The following is a 19,147-nucleotide window of genomic DNA, read 5'->3' on the forward strand; positions in this document are numbered from 1 at the left end:
AAAGGAAACCTCCCTGAACTCCTGATTCTGCTTTGAAATACAAAGCAACAGATTGATTCCCAGCTGTACAGAAACCACTGTTACATTTACAAAATAAAGGCCAGAGCTAAACAGACACCCACAGGGTTTGAAGGTACAAACCCCATCTTCCCCCTTGCAGAGAGCTGCCAGTACACCTTTGAGGGGAAGCAGCAGGTAGTGATGGGCTGTGAAACCTCCCTGTATGCTACCATTCTCCAATAATGGCCTGGAAAGCAAAGCACAGCCTTCCTCCCCACCTCCCTCTGCCTCCTCCATGCTTGCAGGTTAGTTTGCTACAGCAGCCATTGCAACTAATGAATCAAATTTCAGTTGGAACTGAACGACTTGCCTTGCTGAGCCACCGAGTCATCTGCTGTTTCACTGTTTACATTATGCTCAGAGATATGTTGCATCAACAATCAATCTCTGTCAATGTCATGTACACACACACACACGGCACACGTGCTCTTACACACACATACACTCTCTCACACACACACATCCACACACTTTGCTTTCCACTGTTCGTGAAATGTTGGAAACTTTTCCCTGACAAATAATCGAGGGGGGGAGAGAGCTCTGTTCTGCAGAGGAATTGGGTCAGGTCAGCAGGCTCTGCACTGGCAGTGGCTGGGAGGGTGGTGGATGGGCACAGTGAGTAATCATGGGCCAATGCTGTGAAGCGCTCCCCTAGGAAGAATTCACAGAATGCTATTTGCAGCAATTCCAGGGAGAGTTGTTCTCTCCCTTCTCTGTGTTGGAGGCAGAGACATGCAGCAGCTGGGTGGGGGAGCTTGGTGAAAAAGGAAGAGAGAAATACCGGATATACAAATCCCTCAGTCAGTCTTTTAGGCTGAGATATTCAAAGAAGCGAAAAGGAATTAGATACTGAAATTGAACCGAATGCACCGAACTCCCTATTGCACTCCAAGCTGAATTCAAGGGGATTTGGGCACATGAACTCCCTTAGACTCCGAAAATCGTATCATCTTAGTTTAGTCTGAGTGGATATTGATAAAGCACTGACCACCTCTGTGGGGTGGTGCCGCTGTGCCAAGGAGTCCACAGTATAAAGCATGAACTACAAAGGAAAATAAAATGGAAACTCTGGGCCCCTCTGATCTACATCGAAAAGGCCCAGAGGGAGTCCTGCTTGATTATGCAAATCTCATCTACCCTGAAAGATGAGAAGGCCCAGTCAAATAGTAGGGACGTTTTCTAAAAAATTCACACTGGCATTAGCAACATTGGGATCCCTAGTGTAGACAGGTGTCAGTCACATTCAGCAACTTGGTGATTAGGCCTGCCTTGAGCAGAATTAGAAGACAAGGTGGTGGGAATATCAGCTTCTACTCTAGCTCACTTGCCATTGCTACTCCTGGTGGGAGTTCAATGGTGCGAGATTGATTTATTTACAAAAATGCTAGTGTAGGCAGAGCCACAGGGGGGTGAGGGGAGAATCAGGGGAAGAGTGAAGAGAGTTGGAGCAGGTGCAGGAGTAGGCAAGGACAACAATGGCAGAGTTAAGATCAGCTTTGAGTAGAGCCTTTAGCTTGGAATGCAATATGCTGGTGACTATGGTCCAGATACTCAGTGTCAATTGACACAACCCTTCAGCTGCTGTAAATCATCATAGCTCCAGGTGGCCCAAAAGAATGAAGCTAAATTAATAATCTGTGAAAACCTGCATTTTTAAGAAGTTCATAAATGATAACGATCTGGGAGGAGGGAAGGCTGTGTAATTTATTTAAAGTTAACATAAGAACATAAGAATGGCCATAATGGATCAGACCAATGGTCCATCTAGTCCAGCATCCTGTCTTCCAGCAGTGGCCAGAGCCAGATGTTTCAGAGGGAATGAACAGAACGGCAATTTCAAGTGATTCATCCGTAGTCATCCAGTCCGAGCTTCTGGCAGTTAGAGGTTTAGGGATGCACAGAACATAGTGTTGCATCCCTGACCATCTTGGCTAATAGCTATTGATGGAACTATCCTCCACAAACTTATTTGATTCTTTTTCAACCCACTTATACTTTTGGCCTTCACAAAATCCTGTGGCAATGAGTTCCATGGGTTGACAGTGCACTGTGTGAAGAAGTATTTCCTTACGTTAGTTTTAAACCTGCTGCCTATTAATTTGACTGGGTGACCCTGAGTTCTTGTGTTATGAGAAGGCGTAAATAACACTTGCTTATTTACTTTCTCCTCACCATTCATAATTTTATAAACTTCTTTCATATCCCCCCTTAGTCATCTCTTTTCTAAGCTGAACAGTCCCAGTCTTTTTAAATCTCTCCTCGTATGGAAGCTGTTGCATACCTCTAGTCATTTTTGTTGCCCTTCTTTGTACCCTTTCCAATTCTAATAGATCTTTTTTGAGAAAGGGCACACAGAACTACACAACATATCCAAGGCATGGACATACCACAGATTTATACAGTGGCATTATGATATTTTCTGTCTTATTATCTTTCCCTTTCCCTATCTTTCCCTTTCCTAACATTCAGAGAGCTTTTTTTGACTGTCACTGCACATTGAGTGGATGTTTTCAGAGAGCTATCCCTGATGACTCCAAGATCTCTTTCTTGAGTGGTAACAACTAATTTAGACCTCATCATTTTATATCTATGTTTTCCAGTGGGCATTGCATTGCACTGATCAACACTGAATTTCATCTGCCATTTTGTTGCCCAGTCACCCAGTTTTGTGACATCCCCTTGTGACTCTTCGCAGACAGCTTTGGACTTAATTATCTTGAGTAATTGTGAATCATCTGCAAACTTTTCCAGCTCACTGTTTACCCTTTTTCCAGATCATTTATGAATAGGCTGAACAGCACGTGTCCTAGTACAGATCCTTGGAGGACCCTGCTATTTACCTCTTTCCACTGTGAAAACTAACCATTTATTCCTATCCTTTATTTCCTATCTTTTAACCAGTTACTGATCCATGAGAGGACCTTCCCTCTTAACCCATGACAGCTTACTTTGCTTAAGAGCCTTTGATGTGGGACCTTATCAGAGGCTTTCTGAAAGTCCAAGCACACTATATAAATTTGTCCACATGTTTGTTGGCACCCTCAGTAAAATCTAATAGATTGGTGAGGCATGATTTCCCTTTACAAAAGCCATGTTGATTCTTCCAGAACAAATCGTGTTCATATATGTGGCTGCTAATTCTGTTCTTTACTACAGTTTCAGTCAATTTGGCTGGTACTGAAATTAAGCTCATCAGCCTGTAATTGCCAGGATCACCTCTGGAGCCTTTTTTAAAAAAATAACATTAAATTTGCTATCTTCCAGTCATCTGGTACAGAGGCTGATTTAAGTGCTAGGTTACATACCACAGTTAGTAGTTCTGAACTTTCATATTTGAGTTACTTCAGAACTCTTGGGTGAATACCATCCCGTCCTTGTGACTTACCGCTGTTTAACTTATCAAATTGTTCCAAAACCTCCTCTATTTATACCCCAGTTAGGGACAGTTCCTTGATTTGTCACCTAAAAAAACCAGCTCAAGTGGGGAAATCTCCCTCATATCCTCTGCACTGAAGACCGATGCAAAAAGTTCATTTAGCTTCTCCACAATGGCCTTATCTTCCTTTAGTGCTCCTTTAGCATCACGACTTTAGCATCAGTGGCCCCATTAATTGTCTGGCAGGCTTTCTGCTTCTGATGTACTTAAAAAATGTTCAGGAGTACTTGGGTTTGCTGTTAGTTTTTGTGCCTTTTGCTAGTTTCTCTTCAAATTCTCTTTTGGCCTGCCTAATTATACTTTTACACTTGACTTGCCAGAGTTTATGTGCCTTTCTCTTTTCCTCAGTAGGATTTGACTTCCAGTTTTTAAAGGATGTTTTTTGCCTCTAACTGCCTCTTTTACTCTGCTATTAAGTCATGGTGGCATTTTTTGAGATTTGCTCTACATAACCATCTCTCTTCCTAACCTGCTAGGCTGAATTTCTTGTCTGCACCAGTCATCCTATTAAATAACTGTGAATACAAAAATCCAACACAAAACATTAGCAAAACTGTTGCATTGTCCCGTGGATAATGAATGGTGACAGGTGGGAGGTTGTCGGAGGTTGTAAAGGCAGGAAGAACTTTGTGCTGTACGAATTGTCCTCAGGTCTGAAAAACACAGAGATGAGTTCATCTGTTGAAGCCCAGACAAACACAATACTTTCTGAGAAAATGACCTGTCTCGGAGCTGTCAGCACATGTGACACTGTCCAAGAGAAACTCGTTAGATTTCAAAAGAGGGGGAAAGAGAATTTGCTTTGCCTTTAATGCTCTCCCTGCAATACATGGAGTGTGTTAATAGAAGAGGAGTAGCAAGGGAAAGCAAAATAGAAGATACAAAGTAAGCTTGAAAAGCAAGAGACTTGAGTGAAGGTACAGTAACGAGTATCTGTAGCCCTGGTTCAACATGCTTCTTTAGCATTTATCCAACATTTGAACCAGACTGCAATGACTGCTGACTGGATTTAAGCCCAGTTCCTCCCCTGTACTATGAAGCCATGTCAGAATCACTACAGGCAGGCCTCCCCACATGGAGATACCAACCCTTCCCTTAATAACTGCATAAGGCAGGGAAGAGTACATACAATTTCATCAGATAATCTATGTAGAAAATATAGGACTCGGTCCAGTCCTCAGGGAATAACCAACAAAAGAGTAAAAAGAAAAGGAGTACTTGTGGCACCTTAGAGACTAACCAATTTATTTGAGCATGAGCTTTCGTGAGCTACAGCTCACTTCAGCTGTAGATCACGAAAGCTCATGCTCAAATAAATTGATGCATCTGATGAAGTGAGCTGTAGCTCACGAAAGCTCATGCTCAAATAAATTGGTTAGTCTCTAAGGTGCCACAAGTCCTCCTTTTCTTTTTGCGAATACAGACTAACACGGCTGTTACTCTGAAACCAACAAAAGAGTGGCTTTGCATCTTTTCAAACGGTCAGGAGCTTTGCATTATCTGTGAATTTTATTCCCTGGTCCCCCAGTAAAAGAAATCAGGAGAAATACACTAGGAAGCCAGTAAGATAATTACTGGATAGGCAAATGGTTTATCACCTGGGACTCGATTATCAACTGATTCCTAACCCGGAATTGTGATTCTCCCTGCTGTTTGAGCCCTGGGCTCCTCCTGATCATGAAGACCCATTCTCCCAGGTTTTGTGCTATGAGCCTCATCCAGTTCATTTTCAGTTGTTGTTTGCATTTATTTATTGTATTTCTGATCTTCCACTCCCTGATGGAAAGTTTCAGCAATTTATAACCACTTGGCCTGTACTCACCATGTTTCACCAGATTGCCATAGAAATGGTACTAAGGACTTACCTGCCATAGAATTTAGTAGGCTGTAATAAACTTGCCTGGCTCAGGTAGGCTTCTGGGTGTGCACTAATTGAGATAGATGTTTATTGCACTAAAACCAGTGGTGGCAAACCTTGATTTCCACAGCGTTAGGAAAGAACATTCTGTCTCCCAGGTGCTCCTAGGACACAGGCCACGACTAAGCAAAGCATTTAAGCACATGCTTATCTTGAAGCGCAAGCTTCAGTCTCATTGACTTCAGTGGGCTTTGGCTCAGATCTTTTATCACCTTGCAGAGCATGGGATTTGTGAAGACAAACAGTGTTTTTGTTTTGTTTTTTAAAATATCCTGCATAATATTTGAAAGTGTTTTTTTATCTCAGACCATCCATCATAAATCACCATTAGACCATCCCCAGCCAGATGATGGGGCTAGCTGTATCTCATTGAGATAGGCATCACCTGGAGATACCTGAAGTATTTCAATAACTATAATTGCTCAGTGGTTACTAATCTATAAGCACAGCCATTCTTCCAAATGTGTCCTCCTAAAAGCCAAGACAATATAATATGCAACAGACTAAGGAGCGTTGGTTCCTGATGCATATGCTGGTAGAAATTCATTGTGGTTAGTTGAATTCATTCTGCTTTTAGAAAATTGGACAACGCCCAAAGTGTGATTATAGTAACATTCAAAATCGCAGCCCCACCCTGATATTTCTGCCCTGGACAGGTTGCTAAAATCTTTTTATCTTTGCTGGCTATAAAAATAAAAACAAACATTTGTGGAGCAGTAATTGCTGTTTTGTTTTATTTTATTGCATTTTAATGGAGAAGGGCCCTCAAATAAAAAGAAATGTAAAGCCAGTTCATATAAAACCTAACTTGTGGGTCTCCATGGTGCACATGCTGATAAATGAGAAAAAGTTGATGGTCCTATATCAAGTAACCCTGTCCAAAAAAACTTTATCTAATAATCTAAAAGGGAAAACATATGATATACCGTACACATGCATGCTTTCCTATTTTCAGTCTAGTATGAGAGCCAAGACCCTGCCTAGAGATAAGATAAGGATCATGAGGCCACTTCCAATACAATTTTAGAATCCGACGGCATGTCTCAAAGGTTTTCTCTATTTCAAGGCTGACTCTGCTATTTCTGTTTAGCCGAAATGCATAAAACAAATGCTTTTTAAAAAAGCACACACACAGTGTAAAAAAAATGTATATAACACAAAGCAATTACCTAATAATATACAGAACTCTATGAGAATGAACTTACATGCATTGGCAACTCTTCCATTGATTTCAATAGCTGCAGGATCAAGCCCAATGGCTATATTGTCCCATAAGCAAACACCGGGACAATTCCTGCTGCAAGTGATGGATGTAATATGATCATACTGGGCCCATTTCTACCTACCCTTGTTAGGCTTGACAGAATTCCATTTTTCTTTTTTTTATAATTGTGACAAATAATATCTGTTTATTTTTAAAGATATTTTTATCAATTTAAATTGTCACAGTTACACAAAATTATGGGTTTTAAGCATTGTTTTCAATTTTTATCTATTTAACTTTTCACAGTAGTGGGAAGTTATGGGGGGCATCAGATAATTATTTAATGACAGTAGATGTTGATTTTCAAAAAGTTAAAAGCTTTATAACCATTAAAACACAAATTGTCAACATCATAGGTCAACATAGACAGAGTAAATATCTGTAAATCAGACGCTAATAAGTTCTCAAGCAGCATTTTTTCTTACTTTGCCGATCCGTAAATTTTGATGATCATTGATGGAAATTTTTGTTGTTGTTGTTGTTTGGGTATACAATGCAATCAACATTTACTGACATTTACCAATAAACATCTAATCCTTCCAAGCCTACTCATGTTAATTAGAGCACCAGGCCCTGATCCAGCAGACCACTTAATAACCACATATGCTTAATTTCAAGCATATGAGCAGTCTCATCAGTGTCCATTATACAGTGACTCACATTTATGTTCTCCAAGGGTCTCAAAGCTTAGAGGTTTCCCCCCCAGGTATGTGTTTAATATCCTTTCTCCGCACTGTATTTAGCTAACATCACATCCCCACAAGCAGTAGGTTTACACCACAGTGATAATAAGCATCGTTTACTCTTATTCGTTACATAAAAATGGCCATAGTGGATCAGACCAATCCATCTACCCCAGTATTCTGTCTTCTGACAGCAGCCAATGCAACATGCTTCAGAGGGAATGAACATAACAAGGCAATTTCAAGGGATCCATCCCCTGTCAACCAGTGCCAGCTTCTGACAGTTGGAGGTTTAGGAACACTAGGAGCATGTTGTCACATCCCGGACCATCTTGGCTAATAGCCATTGATGAGCCTATCCTCTATGAATTTTTCTAATACTTTTTTGCTCAGTTACACTTTTGGCCTTCACAACGTCTCCCGGCAACAAGTTTCACAGGTTGACTGTGTGTTGTGTGAAGAAGTACTTTCTTATGTTTTTTTAAACCTGACGCCTATTAATTTCGTTGGGTGACCCTGTCTCTTTCTGGGGTGCCATGCAGGTGAGTTCTTGTGTTATGTGAAGGAATAAATAACACTTCCCTATTCACTTTCTCCATACCATTCTTGATTTTATAGACCTATATCATAATTCTCCCTTTAGTCATTTCTTTTCCAAGATGAACAGTTCATCTTTTTAATCTATCCTCACATAGAAGCTGTTCCCTATCCCTAAATTTTTTTTAAATGGGGTGACCAGAGCTGCATACAGGACTCAAGGTGTGATGTGGATTTATATAATGGTATTATGATATTTTCTGTTTTACTATCAACACCTTTCCTAATGGCTCCTAATATCCTGTTAGCTTTTTTGACTGACTGTTGCACATTGAGAAGATGTTTTCAGAGAACTATCCACAATGACTCCAAGATCTATTTCTTGACTTGTAACAGCTAATTTAGATACCATCATTTTGTATGTATGCTTGGATTCTATTTTCCAGTGTGCATTACTTTGTTTTTATCAATACCAAATTTCACCTGCCATTTTATTGCCCAGTCACCCAGTTTTGTGAGATCTCTTTGAAACTTTTTGCAGTCCATTTTGGAATTAACTATCTTTAGTAATTTTATATCTTCTGCACATTTTGCCACCTCAGTGTTTACCCCTCTTTCCAAATAATTTACGAATAGGTTGAACAGTACTGGTCCCAGTACAGCTCCTTAGGGGACACTGCTGTTTACCTCTCTCCACTGTGAAAACTGACCATTTATTCCAACCCTTTGTTTCCTATAATTTCCCTGATCCATTCATTCCCTCTGATGCATCTGGCATTGGCCACTGTTGGAAGACAAGACACTGGAACAGATGGACCATTGGTCTGACCCAGCATGGACATTTAAAATATTAGTGACACTTAAGAGTGATTCTCAGGTTGAACATGAAAGTCAACCGTCAGGCATAAAAGGGTCATACAAAGGGCCAGCTCTTTTGCTGGTGTGAATCAGCACTGCTCCATCAGTTTCACTGGAGTTTACACCAGCTGAGGATCTAACCCTAAACTTTGTCTTGGGTTACAATGAGATGAGTCCCATATGCCCCAGCAAACAAACTACAGAACCTGATTGCCGCTGTTGGGAGGAAGAACAGTTTAAAAGCTCTGGTTTGGGACACCGGACTCTGAGTCCAATTCCCACCTCTGCCTTAGACTCCGTATGCGACCTTGGCCAAGTCTCTGAATCCTTGTGCATCTCAGTTCCCCCATCTACAAAATGGGGCTAATGCTTCTGTTTCTTCCAGGATGTCAGACTAGATGATCACGATGGTTCCTTCTGACCTTAAAGTCTATGAGTATTATAAGGATGAGTCCATAAATATTTGGGAGATGCTCAGCTGCTACAGTGAATCTACCTCGTAAGTAGGTAGATTTGTTCTGAAAAGGAAGGGATACTGATCAAAGCTGCCATCCCTAGTTAAACCTCCCCTGCTATTGTCACCACTACCCTCCTGTATCAGGCTCTTTCTTAAGACTGTTGACTGTGTTTAGGCAATAAAACATGAAGATTTATAATTGCAACCGTAACGTACAGCAATTAAATTGCATCCACCTCTTGTTAAGAACCGCGATGACACACATTAGGCAAAATGCTAATCTGTTGCCCTTTTGTTGAATTGTCCTTGTATGTCTCTGATGAGCTCTTTCTTTCTCAGTGCCATGCCCATGTTAGACATGGAACATCACTTTCTAGAAACGTGATGAATTCCATACTGCTGTTCTGCCCCCTGCCTAAGCAGGCCTTAGATAAATGTGATGTTGTCTAGTGGATAGATCACCGGAGTAAGGCTTAGGCGAGCTGGGTTCTATTCCTAGCACTGGTCTGGTGGCTGACCTGGGGCAAGTCACTTCTCTCTGTGCCTCAGTTTCCCTAACCTGTAAAATAGGGATAATGAGACTGACCTCCTTTGTAAGTGCGCTCTGAAATGTATTGATAAGAAGTATTACGTATGCATTATAGGGTGCATCACCTCCCTGCCTCCTACAGCCACAAAAAGTAAAGCAATTAACCATGTGTCTGGCATGGTTTTAGTTGACTAAGATGTCATTAACTCCTTCCAACCTGCCTCTGCTGTGCTGCCTGCAAATCCCTGCTGTCCAGCACTGATTAGATAATAAGGTGAGCTGAAATTTCTTGTGTTTCTGCTAAGCCCTTTTTGTTTTATTGTTACCTCATCCCCTCCAAAGCCTACCTCTAGCAGTCTGTCTTGTCATCCTGTCTGATGCCTACACTGCAAGCTCTTTGGGACTGTCTTCTCTGTTGCTTCTCTGTGCTGCACCTCACATGGTGGAACCTTGAACTATGATTGGGGCAACTATGATGTTACCATACTAGAAACAGCAACATTTCAGGGGGCACATCATCCTCAATTTAGGGCTTAGCAGGGAGGTAAAGAAGGGACCTGAATTTCAAATACACTTATTCTCATTCTCAGATTAATTCCTACAGCCTAACACTGATCGGGGCTTTTTCCTTGTAAGAACAAGAAAGGAAAAGAGATAAAGACAAAGAAAGAGCCCGAGAAGGAAACCTCCCAACCCTTGCTTTTTCTATGTAGCAGCAGTAAAGCCAGGCACCAGTCTGCATTACAATCTCATTGCTATTCGCCTCAGTTCTTAGGTGCTGCAGATGAGGAAGAGTGTGATGTGCTTGTGAAAAGAGAAAGAGACACTAATCCAGTCTTGGCTGGCAATTGTCAGGCACCAGAAGGAAAGCACTGTAGGATTGCTCTGCTGGGGATGGAAGAGGTACCTGCCTTATGTACACTCATCTCATAGAATATCAGGGTGAGAAGGGACCTCAGGAAGTCATCTAGTCCAACCCCCTGCTCAAATCAGGACCAATCCCCCATTTTTTCCCCCCACATGCCTAAATGGCCCCCTCAAGGATTGAACTCACAACCCTGGGTTTAACAGGCCAATGCTTAAATCACTGAGCTATCCCTTCCGCTCATTCACTTCTATCCCATAGAAATCATAAGGCTGGAAAATCAGCTGACCACTGCAGGAGTCAGGAAGGAAATCCCCTCCTTTCAATTAGTCCGGCAGCATAATGGGCGTTTTCACCCAGCATTTGAAGAATCACATATTGCCTTTCTGGATCAAGCCATTGGTTAGTCTAATCCAGCCATCTCTTATCTGGGAAGTGTCTCTGTTTACCAGCAGCGGTAGATCGCAGGAGAGTAGCACACAGCACATTCAGCCATCTCAGTGCTCATTTGCTGTTTGGCTAGACAGGTATTTTGGTGGAACAGGAAAGCAGACAGCAGCCACAGAACTTGTGAATTGCAGGTAAGTTTCCTACCAGCCAGGTCATAGCTAAAACTTATGAAGGCAAGAAACAACCCATGGAATACTAACTGGTTTGAAGCTGGCAGAGAACTTTCATTATGAGTTGGGACCCTGAACCAGGGAGCCAGCATTTCAGTGGAGAGCCATGAAAAACATTGCGAGTCCGATTAACCACTCCATGACTCCAGTTTTCCACCAATGTAACTCTGCTGCAGTTCCAGCCGAGAGAAGCATGGAGAATACCCTGTTTTATGGTGCAAGGGGAATATACTGCTATATGGGCAGTTAGAACAGGAGCAGCACCAAAGCCAGTTTACACCACCTCTGACATGGGACTGGAACTTCCCGGATCACAGAGTTTTGCAAGTACCACACAGCATCTCCTCAGTGGAGACCTGCCTTCCTCATTTACAGTGTGTTCTCATGTTTCAAAACACTTAAATGCCTGGCAACATCCATTGTGTGAAGGTAGTATAGGCTTTTGCTTCCCCGGGTGCTTCTGCAGAAATCTCTGTGTTCTCCCAACCTTTCCCTTTTCACTCTCAGCCTGGTTTTAATTATGAATCTCCGCCTCCTCCCAAACCGTGGCACATCTTTGCCAGGTTCATTGTTAAATGCAGCACGTATCAGCGGAACTATTGTACGCCCCAATTCACTATGTGTGGTGGGGTTTTTTTTTTAATTTTCCACCTGAAAAATGAACTGCTTCCACCCCATTCTTTCCAATAGCTGAGGCAGGCCTAATATGAGCATGGGGGAAAGATTTGAACCAATAGCCTAATCTGCTCCCATTGACATTTTAATGGGATTTTAATGGGAACTGAATGAGACCCTAAGTTCTACCTGGTCCTGCCTCAGAGGAGGGGGATGGTTTACAAGACCTCTTGAGGTCCCTTCCAGCCTTACATTTCTATCATTCACCAGCACAGTGCAGAGAAACCAGCCAGGTGCTGGGTGCATAGCACTCACAGAAGCCTGCTTCTCTGTGAATGCTGGGCCCATATGTACTGTTGTCTACGTACCATTCTCTGCTCCCTCGACAGTTTGGAAGAGGGGTGGGCATTCCCTCAACAGCTATTGGAAATCAGCATGTTATATAGGTAGGACCCCAACTAGACACTGCTGTCTGGTTGGAAGAGTATTCGTCCAGCCAATATCCTCCAAGGTGCAGCACTGCAGATCTGACATTGCCCCAATGGGTTACTTCTCCTGCTCTCAGTAGAGTGCATTAGATATGTCACTTGGACTTAACATAACATCCCTTTTCACATCCATAACTGTATCCTAATTGCAGCCTTTGAAATCCTCAGTAAAGTGTCCCGCCATGTATCTTCCTAGCCAGTGTTTTCAAGGCTTGATGTGTTTGTGTCGAGGATTCAGACTATGGGTATATTCAGTGTTACCCCCAGGAGAGACTGGCTTGAGGTCACTGGAGCTGCTCTCCAGGCCTTCGTCTATGAAGCAAGCTGACCTAGTTAAAACGATCCTCTGGTCTCACACATTGTGATTAAAAGTTTGCAGTTCATTTCCTTGCACTGTACATGTTCCAGTCACTTGGCAGTACTGCAGGTTCATCTCCACTCCAGCACATGCAAAATACCACATTCCTGCGTAACGTTCGGGTCATTAATATCCAATTTTTAAGGCCAGACTTGTCCTGAACCTAATGTTCTCACAGAGGGAGATAAGGGGCAGCAAGAATTACATCACTTTACCTGGCATCCTCACATCTTGTGCGGTGGGGGAGGGAGCAGGGACTATGCATCCTGGTCTGACCTTCCCAAGCGTGTGGATAGGGTCTTGGATCAATTTTCCATCTTACAAGCCAGCAGAGCTGCACCTGCATGATGGCGCACGGAGCATGCTGCGCCTTGTAAAGCGCTGTAGCAAATCATTACCCGACCCCGAGAGCAAGACGGGAGCAAGGGAGGCATTATGACACCTCCCAGGATTTGGGCCTTTCCTGTAGGGGTGCTGCAACATGGCACCCCTTGCACAGAGAAATGAACAACAGGCTCAATCCGGTGCTAGAGCATAGTCAGTGTGGCTGAAAATAATGGTGACATCTCAGTGTTGCTAACTCTCGTCATTTTATCCAGTCTCAAGATATTTGAATTTTTCTCAAAGCCTCAGCTCCTGGATTCACATGATTTCACAAGAATCTCAGCTTGGATTTTTTTTTAAATGTAAGTTTCTAGCCCTCATGGTTGTAGGGAAAAACTTTAAAATGTGCCCCAGAGCACCCTAAAAGCTCGGAAACCAGAAAACAAATAAAATGAGCCTCAAATCTATAATTTTTTTTTAAATCTCATGATTTTATGAGGCCCAACTCTTGATGGTTAAATGCTTGAGGATGGCAATACTGAAGTCACACCGTATACCACAAATAAAAGCTGAATCCAAAAAAAGAACATTTGGAGAGTGGGGGTGAGGTGGATCTTTCCCTTCTCTGTCTGAGGTATATCCAGCAAATGCCCCACTGATCTTGCATTATGATTTTAAACAAAGCAGAATGTTGGAGTATTAACATGGACCACAATTTTAAAGACTGCCATGTGACATGAGTTAAAGATGCTGCATCTCTGCAACAAAGCAACTTAGGGGATCATTCCCTGTAGACACGGAGTCGCTGGCAACATGGAATTCATTTTAGGCATGGCTGTCATTGCATCTGATAGAAAAACAGAGCTCTCAGGGTCTCTTCATGCCCTAGTTAGATTTAAATATGCAGAGTGTCATTGAATCCACTACCACTACTGGTACCTTGAGGTTAAAACTCTCACACAAATTTCAGTGGCCTAAAAAAGATGGCAGCAATGCTTAGCCCCGAAAGGCAGAGAGTCACTTTTCAGTTTTGCAAATACCTTCACAACAGTTGAATGTCGGGAAAGGTCTTGTGACAGTTTGATATCCCCACTGCTAATATGGTCCACTTGCTAGTTTCAGCTTCAGCTCCAAAAGTTCTCCATCAGATAAATTACTTAGTGCCACAATTAAATATCTACCCGCCCCACTGGGGCCTGCATTACAGCCACTTTAGAGAGAAGGAAGGTTACTCTCAGCTCTTCTTTAAAAGCTAAATTACATTGGGAAATAGTTGCAAATGATTATTATTATTTATTACTTGCATAGCACCACGGATGGGCATGATCTGAATTCACTCAGATCTTAAATGCACAGCAATATTGTTTTATGCAGGTCGGTTTATATGATGCATCACAGGAGGCCTATGAGAGTTAGAAGGCATTAGAAAAATATCATCTCTTTTGGCCAGTCATTTTTTAAAGAAGATTCTTTGGAGTGTACGTTTCTCATACGTCTGTAGAGACAATTGCACCAATTAAAAACACAGATAGAAAGTATTAGGACATAGGCAAGTAAAACACATTGAACATAAGGCAAGGACAATGTTTGCCTTATGTCTACATGCTGGGGAGCAAATGGACATAAAGGTCACTGTATTTCCCTGCCTGCACTATGCACCATGGCTTGAATCACAGCATAGGTGGGGAAGGGCAGCCACTGAAGCAGGTGGGTGAGAGTGAAGCAGAGCGTGAAGAGGACAAGGGCTTCCCCCCGTCAGCCACCATGGACAGAAAAGTCATCTACTGTTAGTAAGGACCAGTAATAAAGTGAGGGCCGGTGAGAAAGAACAGTCCTCAGTGGACTTTGAGTGTTTGATGATGATGATGATGATGGGAGTGAAGGAAATGAATGGCAATGAAATACTTGGGTCCCCATTACCTACACAATGTTATGGCCAATCAAACATTTTCCAAGCTGCCTTATTTTAGGTTTTAAAACACCGAGAATGGAGCCAGCTGAAATCTTTCAAATAGTTAATTATTATGGGTTCGATTGTGACTAGAGAAGTACAACCATTCAGCTGAAACACACCATTCAGAGGAAGGGGCTGTGCACAGTGGTGCTGCCCTGAAATGGACCAAGCAATGAACTGTGACAGGGTCAGCATCCATTTTCTCCCTCCCCCAATGATGAAGACAGTTTTGGGGGCCAGGAGCCCACTGAGGACAACAGAAAGCCTCCCAAAAACTTCAGAGGGACCAAGCCTATGTTAACCAACAGTAGAGCTTTGAAAATCTCCAGTATAACATCAGCACCTTAACTTCCCATTTTATTGGTGGGGTGGGAAGGTGATTCCCCATCCCCCCAGGCACTATATGGAAGAATGGTGTGTATTTAATCTTTAAAATCATGGCAAGTTTCTTGGCCCAGTGACCTAGAAGCAACACATGTTCCCATGGGGGGTATCTGAGTTTCAACTCAAGCTTGTAAAAAGCCAGGCTCATTTCTGATGCCTTACACAGCTCACTGTTCTCAGGCTCCCGAACTCTGGTGCCAGTGGCTTTTAAACTGCGCTTCTGATGGATTTATTCCCCTGTAATATCGTTATACCTTAATTTCTCCTTGATAGATTCCTTTTGCCTTGCCCTACGTAAGAGCCTAGCAACAAACCCCAGGAGCCGGGGGGCTGCCAGTCAGCACCTCTCGGCTGCCAGTCAGTGCCTCTCAACTAGATTTTGCCACTGTAGCTAGTAGCAATTGCTCAGGCAATCAATACTAAATATCATACTACATTCCTCTGGTATTTACCGCTCCCTCCCCCTGCCTTTCTCCAATGCCAGACTGCATTGCTGATGGGACTGTTGTTCATTTCATCCCTTTTTGGAGCAATCAAGATTCTGCTGTTTGATTGCTTTAATGCAACACATTGCACCAGCCAGGCAGAGACCATCCCAGCAGGACCGCTCACGCTTACTAACTCGGCAGATTTTATTCCACTTGAAAAATCTCTCATCAGCTGAATGACAAGAACCATGTGACAGTTCCAAAGAGTGGCATGTGAGTTAGCCCCACAACTGCAGTGACAGGTAGGTGACCAGATAGCAAGTGTGAAAAATCAGGACGGGGCTGGGGGGTAATAGGTGCCTATATAAGGGGAAAAAAAATTGGGACTGTCCCTATAAAATCGGGACATCTGGTCACCCTAGTGACAGGGCAAGATTGTAAGGTGGACTACATGCCTGCTTCAGAGAATAATAAATCCCCCTCTGCAGCACCTGCGTTCTCCCCAGCCTAGAGCAGGTGGGCAGGGACTGGGTGAAAGGTGGGTGGAATCTTCGCCCCTTCCATGCTACTCAATGGGCTGCGCAGTTGAGCCAGCATCGAAGGTGGTGGTATGGCCAAGAGCAAATTACTGCCCACCAGAGCAAAGGGAAGAATTGCGACTTATGGGTGTACTGGAGGCTGGGATAGTGCAGCTTATTTGCCACCCCAGAGCTGGGCCTAAAGGCAGAAGCAAGCCCCATGGACACTGGGAGTGGTGTTGCTAAACTCCATGGAAGTCTTTACAAAGTGACGGGGATACTGTGAGCAGTAACCGAGCCGTCTCTTCACACATGTCCACTGCCAAACACTTCACAGAGTAGCATCATTAAGGCTCTACAGTGGGATGTTGCAGAACTGTAGGTTCAACCCACCCTGTGATCTAGTCTGCTGTTGATCTCCTCACCCAATGGGAGTTTATGCACATATTAAAGTGGAGAAAAGACCCCTGAGCAGTGATTTGTGACATTCCTGGACTGGGGGACATTCAAAAGATCCCACACCTGACATTTGAGGTGAAGAGCATTTCCTAATATAATTAGTGAACAATTCAAACCACCGCAATACAGAGATAGTACACCCCTGAGATGGGACGCTATGGCAATGTTACAGCCAAGAGACAAATGACGGGGTCTCGGAATAGGATTTTCCAGTACAAATAAATCCTGGGCCTCAAAATGAAGTCTCATCACTCACTTACTCATGGGAAAGAGCTTATAAAACCCCATAAGAAATGCAAGCTCAACACGGTATTATTTGCATTACAATAGCCCATCGAGGCCTCAGCTGAGATTAGGGCCCCATTGTGCTAGGTATTACTGAACCTACAAATAAAAAGAGAGTCCCTGTCCCAAAAGGCTTACAGTCTAAACAAATAAAGGATAAGAGAGGGGGAAGAAGGCAAGTGACTTAGCCAATGTCACATAGCAGAGCTAGGAATAGAATGCAGGTCTCCCAGGTCCCACTCCAGAGCCCTGTCAGTGGGCCATTGCAGCAATTCCAACCCAATACTTGCTACCCTCCACCTATTTGTCCATGAGGAACAATCTATGTTTGTGTATGAACGCTATGTGAACGGCATCAATGTCACACATTGAAAAATTAGATCATATGCTAATTTTATGTATAAACTAATATGAAGAGATTCCCCTTCATATAATCCACATGCATAGTTCATATATTAAAAGGCAATTATTTGTGGAGATCACATGCACCTTCCCCTGTGGGGAATCCTGCTCCAGCACATATTTTCAGCACAGAATAGACAGCAGGAAAAATAACAACCATTCCCAATAATATACAAGGGAATATTTGGGAGGAAAGCTCCGCATTCACTGCCCCCCATCCAGAAACCTCATGCTGTGAGATTTTATTTGTTCATCTTAGAAACAATAGGGCATGCCACAAAATAACTAAAGAAACCACAATAAGACATCAGCCCAGAGTCCCCTCCTGCTCTCGATTTATATTATAGACATAAATGAATGCAGCGTGGGGTCCACTTTGTCTGCCTATAGCATGTGTGCAGCATATATAAAGAGATATAGGGCTGCAAATGACTTGTATAGCTGCATTCGCTTCATGAATCTACGCTAGAAGCTGGATTACGGAAGATTTCTAATTGCACAAGCCACCGAGAGACACGGGCACTTCACTGTGTAGGTAAATGACACCCCCCACCCCCCGTTACATTCTGAGAGCTGTTTGGTTGCCATGACCGTAATTCCCAGATGCCACTGGGTAAAGGGCTCTACTGTGTCTAGTTAGAGCAGTGTCATCCACTCTATTATTTTCCTCTGAGTAACAAGCCATCTCAATGTTTAATTTTTCTTCCAAAGACACTTCCAGGTAACGAGTGAAGCAGAGTTACCTGATATCAGAGCAATCTCCATCTGACCTTACTGCTCCAAAGACCAAGCTGTGGAATTGCTGCCTATCCCAGCCTGGTGTGGGGCTGGTTTGACTGTTCATGTGCGTTTAGCTGCTGTTGCTTTTCCATGCTCTGGAAGAGCAGAGGGGGCGGGGGATAGAGCGGGGGCTGATATGACAGAGAATCACAGCCCAGGCAGCAGTGAGGTGAGATATCTTCACCCTGTCCCCAAACACCAGGCTTCATCTCTGCCCTGGAGGGTCATAAGGTGGGCAGGGCGATCAGTCCCCGTGACCTCTTTGCTGAGATTACTAACAAAGTGGGCAAATCAGCATCAGAGGCAGTGGTTTCTCTGGACACACGGGTCCGTGTGGAGCTAGGCTGAGTACCACCAAACACGCTAGACACAAATCGCTATATTTTATTGGAGCACAACAACTTGTACCAGCTTGATTCCTAACCTGGTGTTACTCATTTATATGTGTTCAACATGCATTCCTATTACAACGGGCTTTGGAGAGGTGTCGCGCAGTCCCTGTAATGCATGCTTCATTTACTAAGCAATGATTACTATATATATTTGCTCAGGGAATCAGCATGGACCATACGGTACAGGGCAGAAAAAGAAATGGCTTCTGCCCCGTCTGGTCAGGATGATCCAAGTTATTTTGCCTTATTCTGAGTCCTTTGGGACACCTTAGCACTGAAATATCAACTTGGTTGCTAATGTGTCTGTATTCAGAGTGGGAGAGACTAAGGACAGAGTGAGAGACAAATTCTCAGCCCAGGATACAAAAGGGCCATCTGCCTAAAAAATACTGGACTCCTAGATCAGCTCCTCTCAAGCAGGTTGCAGCTCACTCCAACAACTCTTTGTGCCAGTCAAAAGGTAGCAAGTCGAGGTTCGATTTTCCCACATCATCAGACAAAATAATTCAGGGCTCAGCTCTGCAGCTTTCCCA

This window comes from Eretmochelys imbricata, chromosome 22 (assembly GCF_965152235.1).
Source record: "Eretmochelys imbricata isolate rEreImb1 chromosome 22, rEreImb1.hap1, whole genome shotgun sequence".
NCBI classification, from domain to species: Eukaryota; Metazoa; Chordata; order Testudines; family Cheloniidae; genus Eretmochelys; species Eretmochelys imbricata.